This window comes from Acartia tonsa, chromosome 13 (genome assembly GCF_053477335.1).
Source record: "Acartia tonsa isolate MP-2025a chromosome 13, ASM5347733v1, whole genome shotgun sequence".
NCBI classification, from domain to species: domain Eukaryota; kingdom Metazoa; phylum Arthropoda; class Copepoda; order Calanoida; family Acartiidae; genus Acartia; species Acartia tonsa.
Genome location: NC_137272.1, coordinates 45,682,572 through 45,694,472, shown reverse-complemented (window position 1 = coordinate 45,694,472; position 11,901 = coordinate 45,682,572). Strand labels below are relative to the sequence as shown.

Here is an 11,901-nt window from a genome sequence, read left to right as displayed (position 1 = left end):
GGAAATCTCTGTGTGAGGATTACCACCGTTTAACCGCTGGGGTTGGGATCTTGGAAAATATGCATCTTAGGCTTCGACTAAAAATATAATTAATTTTATAATGCCAATCTGTGCAAAACTAAAAGTCTTTAATCCCGCGGGGGGGGAATTCCTGCAACACGCTTTAGTGGATACAGGAAATAACTTTAGGTCCCTTATTTCTAAAGAAATCTTAAGATGATAATAAAATCACATTTACCCCTGCCAATCTTAGCGCTCTGTCTGTAGATTTAAAACCAGTAAATATCATAGGACACGTAAACTTAAAATTCAGTTTTAATGGATCAGATAAAACATTCGAAGAAACATTTTACATCCCTGAAACGACGTCTAAAATTATAAATCTAGGATATGAATTTCTCAAAGTTAATCGAATTAATTTGCTACTAGATAAGTTCTCATTTGAGCTCCCCACTGGCGAGCAAATTCCAATAGAAAATTCAACAATTAACATAGTTGAAGAAAGTAAAAACATACCCTTAATTCCTACAAACAATGTTCATACAGAACAAAACTCCCTTATCCCAGGAATAAATTGGAGTAACCAGGGGGGGACTGGGACATTAAAGCAAAGTAAAACATGCGTAAAACTAGCAAAGAAAACAACATTTCTACCGGGGGGGAATACAACGGTAATAACAATACCTACCCGCCGAAAAAACGGGAAGCTGTATATATCCCCAAATAATTCTAAAATGACAAGCCATAACGGCTTGATGCTTATGGAGGGTATTTATAATGTAAATGAGAAGGGAGAATGTTGGGTAAATTTTGTCAATTTAGCAGGAAAAAATATTACCTTACTGAATAACGTTAAAGTTGGATATTGTTTTGAATTTGAATCGGATCCCCAGAATTCCTGCAATCAAAATATTAATCAAATAAATGAATTGTCAGGAACTACACTTCTTAAAAGAATTAAATTCATTAAAGAAAAATTAGACTTAGAAAATAGTGACTTAATCAAAAACAACCCAGGGATGAAGGAAAAGGTAGTAAAATTATGCCTTGATCATTTCGATATATTTTCGGTTGACGATGCCGATATCGGTAACTGCGACCTCTTACAGTATAAAATAGACTTGATCCCCGGGGCCAAACCTACTAAGGCTAGAAACATTCAGTTAAACCCATTGTACGAAGCCAAATTAAAAGAACAAATTGAAAATTGGTTAAGGGGGGGCGTCATTGAGGAGGGCTACAGCGAGTGGTCCTCCCCGATCTTTGCGGTAAAGAAAAAACCAACGGCTGGGGGGGAGGGTAAACTTAGGTTCGTAATCGATTTTCGTGCGCTTAATAGTGTAACACGAAAAATTAACTGGCCCCTTCCCTTGATTTCTAGTAATTTAGAAAAATTAGGCACTGGCAATGTATTTAGCACCCTCGATTTGACTAGCGCCTTCCATGCGCTAGCCATTTCAGAGGAAAGTAAACACTTGACAGCGTTCACAGCCCTTAACCGGCAGTATCTTTTCAAGAAACTGCCGTTCGGACTGTGTAACGCGCCAAGTGTTTTCTGCCATTTGATGGACAGAGTCCTAACCCTTATCCCTGGCTTGTACGAATTCATAATTTCTTACCTTGATGATCTTATTATATTCTCAAAGAATGTTGATGAACATCTGAAACATCTCAGAAAACTCTTCGGAGTCCTAAAAATAGCAAAACTTAAGTTAAATCTAGCCAAATGTAAATTTTTCACATCTGAATGTACATATTTAGGTCATATAGTCAGTTTCCAGGGACTTAAAATGAACCCCGCATATTTAGAACAGATTAAAAATTGGAGTAGGCCCAGGACAGGCAAGGAACTCCAGCGTTTCCTGGGCTTCTCCAATTATTATAGGGCCTATTTCCCATCCTATGCAAAAAACTCTTGTACTCTAGATGAACACAGAAACGATAAAGTTATCGAATGGACCGATTCCCTATCAAAAGATTGGGAAAATTTTATAAATATGTTCTCAAATTCTATAAGTAAAGGCTATCCCCAGTGGGATAACCCAAACCCCTTTATAATAGATGTAGATTTTTCTACAAGTTATTTCGCTGGAATTCTCAGCCAAAAACAGGGGGGTGAAGAAAGAATTATTGGAATATGTTCCAAAAAATGTAACGGGGCAGAGAAAAATTATCCAAGTTATAAAGGCGAATTAGCATGCCTAGTATTTGTTCTTAAAACCTTTCTCCATTATTTAAGATTTAGAAATTTTATTGTACGTACAGATTCGATTTCCTTAGTTCATTACAAAAAATGGCAAAAAGGAACAATAAATGGGGTAACTCTGAGATGGATTTTCTTTATCCAAAGTTTTGACTTTACAGTAATTCATAGGAAGGGTAAGGACCATTGCAATGCCGACAATCTATCTAGAGGGCAATTTTTATGCAAAGAACATAAGGAAACAGATTGTGAAAAATGCACTAGTTCATTTACCTTGGATCCTTATGAACAGGATTGTCCCTACCAAGACCAGATTTTTGAGTTACATGCGGCGTCGGAAGTCGGTGTGCACAATGTCTGGCAATCTGAAATACAAAAAGATCAAGTATTATCTGACATTCGTAGGTGGGTATTCGAAAAAAAGAAGTTGTCGAGTTTTGAAAGAGCAGAACTAACCGGCCGGAAAGAGGTCCTTTTTAAATTAATAGAACATTTATATGTTATGGAAGGACTTCTAATATTTAGACAACCTCTTAGCAATGGAACATTCATTGAAAGACCCGTCGTACCCATTGGATTATATAATAAAGTTTTTGAATTAGCACATAATAATATTATAGGTCACAAGGGGGTAAACGAAACAATACGCAAAATAAATGAAAGATTCTTCCTTATAGGAATTAATAAGTTTGTAGAATCACGCATTAAAAATTGTATCACCTGCCTAAGAAAAATAGGACAGGTACCTAAACATAAACAACCCATCACCCATTCAGCCATTAGTCACGAGATTTTTGGCCAGGTATCGGTAGACCTTATCGGTCCTTTAACCCCTAACTACTTTCAAGGACAACATGTCCGCTACATATTTATCCTAGTTGACCTATTCTCTAGGTACATAATCGCTCACCCCATCAAAGACGCCACCGTGGAGAGCACGGTGAAAGTAATCCTTGAACAGGTGGTACCCACCTACGGCTTATTTCGGTCATTGAGGAGTGACAGGGGAACAAATTTCACTGGGGAAGTTTTCAAAAAAGTTATGGATGAATTAGGTATCGAAACTAAACTTATTCCCCCAAGAAACCCTAATAGTAACCCATGCGAAAGGCATAATCAAAGCATTTATGCAGGTCTAAGATCTGATGACCGATTCGAAAGTAAAGACTGGGCAAGAAAATTAGCTTTGACCACTTTTGTAATTAACGCAAGTACGTCTAGAAGAACGGGGTATACGCCATATTACCTTATGTTCGGCAGACAACCAACTCTTAATCTCGATTTCTTTTCACCAATTCTGCAGAACAGGCAAGACATTGATTGCAGGTCTTACCTAAACTACCTAAAAAATTTGGAAGAAATTATTGCACAGGTTTCCAAAAAATCTAAAATCTATTTAGAATTTCAAAATAAATCTAGAAAGGCTTCATCCCCCATTTTCGTTAACGACGTATGCTTTGCCTTTTTTAACCTAGTCAAGATAGGGGTCAGCAAAAAATTGCAATCTTTCTATGGGGGTCCTTTTATTGTAACAAAAAAATTCTCAGAGGCCCTTTTTGAACTTAGTCCCTTTGGGTCAAATCTAATAAAAACTAACCAAGTTGTTAGTAGAGATAAAATACAAAAAATAGATTCTAAAGTAGAATTATTGGGGGAAACACTTTCCTTTAACGTCTTTCCAATTGAAGAAATTGTCCCATCTGAGGAAATAACATTGACCATAGATAATACCGGACAAACCGAAATAAACGATAATAAAGGTATAGAAAACGATGATTTTACCTACCTAGATAACAATAGTGATGAATTTATCGAAGAAAACCCTGAAATTAATCAGGATGTACCCCAAGGGGAGGTGGATTGCGATGGGGGAGGGGATATAATGGAAAAAAACTCACCATTTGAGCCACAGCCCAAAGACCAAGAATCCCCTGGCGCAGATCGGTCATCCGGTCCTAACATCCATGTCGAAAATAGTTTCTTAGAAGAAACTGTCCCGTCCGAGGCTTCTTTCTTTGCACAACGACCCAAACAATCCAGCCCTGAAAAAGTTATTAATGTTAACAAACAAAGCATAGTACCTAAATATATATTAGAAGAAGAAAGAAAAACTAGGTCACACAGTTATGGAATCTCAACGACAAAGATTTTTTTATCCAATCTTGACAAGTGAGGTATTTTTGGAAAGAGGAATATATATAGAAAACGCCTATGAAAATTAGAAAATCCGCAGAAATCATATTTGCAAGTTATTTGCAAAAATCTGCAATGCTAATTTGCAAAATTAATTTCATGCCTTAAATGACTTATTTAGAAAAAACCTTTTTATGAAATGTGTTTATCTATAAGTTTAGAACACACTTAGGGCAAAAAAATTTCTTTAGTGTTACTTTTTTCACCTTATATATGAAAAAAGCAGTTTCTCACATTTTATGATAAAAAAAAGGTATAGGAACAAAAAATATGATTTTTTTTGATGTAAACACAATAATTGGCATAAAATCTATCATCCCAAATGTAAAAATCAGATATAGAATCCTTTTTAGAGCTAATATAGTGCAAAAAGTAACCAAGACATTTTTGCAAAGTATGAAAATCTGAAGAAAATAGTTCTTTTTGCTTTTGATATACATATCAGATAAATGTATATAAAATTAGTGATTAAAAACTATAAAACATGTTATAAGTTTTTTCAACACTGTCATTGATTAAATTGCACTTTTAGGTTTAAGAATTACCGAAGTAGTGCATAAAAACTCTTTTTATGATGTAATTAAACAAAATAAATGCCAAAAAACCAACTACAAAATGGTCTACTGCAATATAAAAAACGCCTAATTGTTGATTTGAATTTATTTTGTTTAATAACTTAATAAAAAGAGTTTTTATGTGCTACTTTGGTAATAAGTAAACCTAAAAGTGCATTTTAATCAATGATAGGATTGAAAAAGTTATAACTTGTTTTATAGTTTTTGATCAATAATTTTATATACATTTATCTGATATGTATATCAAAATCAAAAAGAACTATTTTCTTCAGATTTTCATACTTTGCAAAAATGTCTTGGTTACTTTTTGCACTATTTTTGCTCTAAAAAGGATTCTATATCTGATTTTTACATTTAGGATGATAGATTTTATGCCAATTATTGTGTTTACATCAAGAAAAAACATATTTTTTGTTCCTAAAGCCCAGTTCACAAAAGCTAAAAGGTTGACTGAGAGAAATAAAAGGTCAACCTTTTATGAGGTCAACCTTTTTTCAGTCGTACTTTTTAAAAGATACTTAGTAAAAAAAATCTTTAACGTTCCTTTTTCCCTGAGGAAATCAGCTGGAGGTCAACACTTTTAAAGATTTAGGCTGACGTTCTTATGATCCCAAGAAAATTTTTCAATAATATTTGATTTTTCTAGCAAATTTAAAAATTAAATTTACAATCTTAAAGTACTTGTAATATAGGTAATTATTGAAATGAAAATAAAATATTTGTGTTGTTATATCTATTAAAACTTTTTTGTAATGTTGAAGAAACATCTCTCAATATTTAACCTAAGCTAACAGCTGATCGTTAAAAAAGTCCAACCAAAAACAAAATGGCCAGACAATAACAATTAAATTTTCGTAATCTTTATAAAAAATAATACATTGTTGCAATACGTATGTTGTATAAATGCATTATCATATTGAGTTTTTTGTGATTTTTTTCAAATATTATAATATAAACGTTTGCTAAAAGTTAATTAAATTAAAGCGAGGCGGGTGGAGAAGACGTTGTTTTGGAATGAAAAGGTTACGCACTTTTAAGTGTGTGTGTGTCTGTGTGTATTAGAGACCAATAATTCCAATTACAACCAACTATTAACGTTAAAGATATATATGGTGTTATGAATAAGGCATAATATTTTATATTTGGGTGTTATATCCCTGTTTTGTTTCGTCGATATTCTTAATAGTTTGGATCCTTTCAGATTTTACTAAAGATGAGATGCAAATTTTTTGAGTGACGGCGGATTGATTTTCTACGATGTTCTACTAAAAAAATAAGGTATTACATTATTTTTCATTTGAACTACAATAGAACCCACATGTTAAAAAGAGAGGGGTAGGTTTCTGGTAAAATCCGTAAAGGTTATGTGTTATAAGTTAAAAATAGTAGCAGAACGTTAAAAATTTATGTTAACTTTTTTAAAAAATTTTTTGTCTAAAGTTCTTTTCAATAAGAAATACACATATTTAGTGAATATTATCGTTCTACTACTATTTTTAAGCCTTAAAACACACACCTTTACGGATTCTACCAGAAACCTACCCCTCTCTTATTTACAAAACTTAAATCGGATGCAATTAAGAAGTAAAAAGGCTTTTTGTTGTTGGATTAATGGTATCTGTTAAAATTAGTTCAGTTCAACGATTACAAAAGTTTTAGTTATACAGCAGTAGGAACCATTTTTAACGTCTTTAGTTATGACGTGGTGTTAAGCTGAGATTCGACCCTATCACCTCCATGGCGACCTGCGGATGCGTAACGTTTTTAGCCATTGTCGTGGATATATAAACTGGATTTTAGTACAGTGATATATTTATGAAGAGGGATTCATGATTTTATTAGGTAGTTACTTCGCCCTTAGCCTCACGGTTAGGCGAGAATAATAGTCAAAACTAACACAAGATATTTATAAAGCTTCCCTGTAAAGTAAATTTAATAGGAGTGGTATTTTGTGACATCTTCAGCTTCGGACAAAAAAAAATCTTTATAAAATAGGACTATTTGCTTCAACTCTATGTTAAGCAGCTTCCATGAAAAGTAAAACTAATTGGGAGTAACAATTAGATTAAACCTTACCTGGAAATATCAGAATCTTTCAGTACACGCAGACAGACAGACATCCTGTTACTGTTATAAAGATTATTCATAGTGTTGTTTATGATTTTTTAAAATTTAGGTTAATAGAAAGCAGACTAACTTGAAGCACACCTATACAACATCAGCTTTTACCAACGAATAAAACAACGAAGAATTTCTCTGCACACTACATCCTATGTACGTATATCAAGGTAAATATACGCAGCTCAAGGACTTCGCCTTTTTTCATTTTAAGGTCGTAAATATTACAGTCTCTTCCCAGTTTTAGTTATTTAAGTCAGAAAGAGGTTATAGTTAAGATCCGCAAAATATCTACGTACAGAAATTGAAATAAAAACTATCAAAAAGGATTATTCCACGAAAAGAGAAAAATCGTTTTTTAAAAGCGAAGCTTTTCTATAATTAGGGTCGGTCCGTCCGTCCGTCCGTCACGGATAGCTTTTTTCATTAATTTAGGCATGTTAGAATTGTCCTATCGAATTCAAATTGCATGGTGATTCCTTTAGTAGTTAGGTACGATTTAGAAAGCGTAGCAACTCTATAATCATTACCAAAATGTCCGTACGTCCATTTTAAACATGTTGATTTTTTATTTTTTTAGCAAAAAATTTTTCTGTGAACTAATCATCTGATTGATCTGATTTTTGGTATATTGATTCCTGGGACAACAAAGTATAATGTAATAAGCAAAGCAAATCTATAATCAAGTCCTAAAAATGTAAGTATGTCCATAAACATTGTTCTGAATCGAGCAGTTTTTTTCAACAAATTTACTTACATTTTTGCTTTGACCCCTATACATTTATATTATAATTATTCAGTTCAGACACTATACAAGCGTTAATGTCCGTTTGTCCTACCGTTTTAGCGCTTCGCTTTTATGGATGTTGTCATCCTTGTTTTATTAAAGGCTATTTGGAAAAGCCATTAAGTATGAAAATGTTTGTTTTTAATTATTGTAGAAATGCCCCCTCTTTTCTTAAAGTGTAGCTTTCATAAGCATGGCTGTTAGATTTCAAAAAAAGTAGTTGCCATATGTGTTATGTATGTTAATAACCAAATGATAAAATATTTCCCTAATAGAACGACAGACTAAATGGGCAGTACTTGCTAATAAAATAAAGGGTTAGAATCTACTCTTGAATTAAGTATTTTTTTTTCAGGAAACAGTGATGTTGTATTTATAGCTGCATGCAAGAAAAAACATTCAAAGATCGATAGCTTGTAATATTAATAAAATTTTGAGAGTGATTTCAAAATTATAGATTATTGTAACAAAATAAAATAAGATATTTCATATATTGTTTTAGTTCAATGATGTAATGTGTGAAGCTACTCTTTAATTCGAATGTACTTTTTAACATACATTGAATTATATCAGGGATCTAAAGGGATAAGATAAAAGGTTGATAAATTGTACATCCCCAATAGTAAAATTACCCCTCCCTTAGATTAAACTTAGTTGTTGAAACGTTTAAACACCAAACGTAATAAACCAATCAATCAAACTTCAGTAAAAGTCCACAAAGTTGTTAAGCCAACGAATGAGAACACTATTTTAAAACTTAAGGGACTACTACTAGTGTAATAAACAGTCCATTGTTACCTATCTCTCAATTTATATTTATTTTTCTGCTTTGCTGCTAGTTAATGGTATCGTACTTGATACCATTCAAACTAGACCTTCAGAAAACAACTTTTTGAATCAATACACATTTTTAATTGTTGCGGGTTCCCTCAGATCGCATATGGACTATAAATTCTATTTTTGAAAACTTTTGTATGTTTTTTTATGAAAAGGTTTGGCAAAGGGATAGAAGATCTATGCAGGGTAGTATCCCCTAGGAACAGGGCCCTTCGGGGATAAACAGTTGTTTGAAATATGTTGTTTATTTTATAAATTAAAAATAATGTGGGAGTTTTGAGTTAAAACATCATAAATGTGATACACGGGTATTTTTGAAAGAGTTTCCACACAAATTTTTTTTTAAATTAAGATAATTTCTAAGTTGTTGTTGGTATCATTTCGTGGAACTATTCTTTAGGTGAAGTAAAGTTTAAAATGTCATACTTTTAATCCTTATTGAAAAGTAAAAGGATCTCTGTCAGTTCCTATGGATCTCTGGTACTTGATTAGGTACAATGTGGAACTGTAAAGTTTTGGCGGCAGGACCGCTGCGGCCATCTCCTACCGTTTTTTATGCTCTTTCTCTCCATTAATTTTAAATATTTGCAGGGATAGGGCATTAATCTGTTTATTGCACTAGTCCACAAAGAATAATATTAACATTTACTTACTGCTCAACAACTTGTAGTATTGTTAATCATCAGTGATATTTTAAACCTGAAGGAAAAAAATAAGTTCTTAAATGATTTAAAGTTATCTAAGAAAAGAAATAGCACAAAAATGACGTTTATTCATAGTTTCACATTTTACTCTTTAAAGCAACAGCCATTTTTAATCTTTTCATTTAAATCCTGTTTTAAAGTTTATGAACTGAACACATAACTTTAAGGAAAAATAGAATTGATAACCAACCCCCATTTTTTTTAAACAAGGATAACAAAATCCATAAAAGCGAAGCTCTGAAATGGAGGGACTAATAATATTAACACTTGTAGAGTGTCAGAACTAAATAAGCAGAATATCAATGCATAAGCCTTAACATAATTGTAAGTAAATTTGTTGCAAAACTGCTTGAATACATGATGCTGTTTAAGCACATGCTTACATTTTTAGGACTTTTTTGTAGAGATGCTTTGCTTATAACATTGTACCTTGTTGTTATAGGAATCATTATTCCTAAAATCAGATGAATTTTATAATTACACAAAAAAATTAGTCGTCAAAAAGTAAAAAATGAGCCTATTTTATTGGAATTTGAGACTTTTTGCTAACGATTAAAGAGTTGCTGCAATCTCTAGGTCATCCCTAACTTATAGGAATCATCATGCAAAGTCTGAAAATGATAGGACAATTCTAACCTGTTTAAATTAACCAAAAGAGCTACCTGTTACGACAAGAAAGACTGACCCTAATTATAGAAAAGCTTCACTTTTAAACAGGACTTTCTGGTAACTATCCACGAATGAGAGCAAGTGATTATAAGCACCTTCCAGCAGTGATTCTAAATGTTTTTTCGATAAATATACGAGAGTTCTGTGTAATATCAATATGTCAATTTAAAGAGTTTAGTTTCACAATGGTTTTATATGAAGAAAAAAATTAAAATGTTAGGCATTTTTTAACTATACATCATCAAATGTTTTGTTGAGTTCAAACTGCTAAGACACAAAAGTAAACTTTTTCACTAAAAAATGTTAATTTAGAAAAAAAGGAATGGTAACTTGTAATGTTATAAACAGTTTTATTAGTGAACTTTTGTAATTTACAGCATTTGATTATGTTTTGGCCTGTTATTTTTTTCGAACTTTTGAACTCAACAAAACATTTGATGATATTTTGTCTAATATTGCTCAACATTTCAGATTGTTTTTTCACTTAAAACCATAGTGAAACTTGAATTTTTAAATTGATATAATGATATTACACAGAACCCTAATATATTCATTTATTGGCTATTTTTAGGGCAAATCTGCCATGAATTATGTAGGAATCAACTTTTGAAACATGTTTTTGCTTTAAATCATGTGAAATGATACAAAAAAAAAACAATTTTAGATTTCTAGTACCAACAACCAGCAGCTAGAACCGTTTGAAAACGTTTTGGAGCAGCAAAGAGTATTATGTGGAGATAGGTTTCGTGATGATTTGCCTTGAAAAGAGTTTTAAAATGGCTAAACGGCTGAGCCGCCAGCCATTACTTTTCCAACTTTTTGTACAATTTAGGGAAAATAGACCTACCAAGGATTAATCATGCAAAATTTCAGATCAAAATTCGAATTCTAAGTGCCATTTGCTCCTTGATTACGAGATGGTTGAATTAAAAAACCCCCCCTTTTATCGTTCTGCTACTGTTTTCAAGCCTTAAAGTTAAAACTCATACCTTTACGGAATTTTAGCACAACCTACCTTCCCTTTATCTCATTTAGCAAGAAAAAGATAAATCTGCAGGATATAGCGGTTTTCGGCGGCAGCGGCGGTATCTTCAGTAAAATACTGTATCTCATTGGAGCAACTACATGCCAAATTTCAGCATTCTACTACGTTCTACTTAAAATAAATAAATCTATGGCACACCCAGCAAGAAAAATTTCTCCCTTTGTAAGTTTTTGGAATGATACACACACCTTGTATTGAAATTATTTAAGTAAATAACAGATGCAAAAACTCTACCTAGTTATAAAGTAGCCACGATCTTAATAAATTAAAAGGATTGATTGAAGGAATGATTATATTTTTTTATAGATTTGAATTTCATTATAAAATCATAATTTGACGATGAGATTAAGTAAACTATGTAACAGTTATTCAGAAACATTAAAGACAGGTTTTTTTCTCGAAATGTTAATACTTGATTTAACTATATTAGCATTAGGTATAGTTATATGACAGGTACCAAGCTGTTGATTTAGATTGCAAATATGAAGCCTTCGAATGTGAAAGTTTATTTACAAAAAATGTATTAATAATAAAACAAGGATGACAACATTCATTAGTATTGAAGCACAAAAGCATTAAAAATTTGACTAGAAAACAAACAGAAAAACAAATTAACATATAGAATGAATGCTAATAAATAACTTGAAATAATTTCAGAAGCATATTTAATAATGCAAAAAGCTACCTACATGATTCTTTATATACATCTAGCGACTATGCCCCTAGAGGCCTCTAAGGTCACTTGAGGGAGGAGTTGAATTAGAAATTTT

General features: G+C 32.2%; 1 long non-coding RNA gene across 1 annotated transcript; it reads right to left on the bottom strand.

The window, feature by feature from the left end:
* Nucleotides 1–277: 277 nt before the first annotated feature.
* Nucleotides 278–3,546, bottom strand: LOC145303851 (uncharacterized). Its single transcript, XR_013873838.1, has 4 exons — nucleotides 3,450–3,546; nucleotides 2,477–2,568; nucleotides 1,620–1,691; nucleotides 278–898 (listed from the first exon to the last, which is right to left on the bottom strand). It is a non-coding gene; the product is annotated as an uncharacterized LOC145303851 (long non-coding RNA).
* Between the last annotated feature and the right edge of the window lie 8,355 nt (nucleotides 3,547–11,901).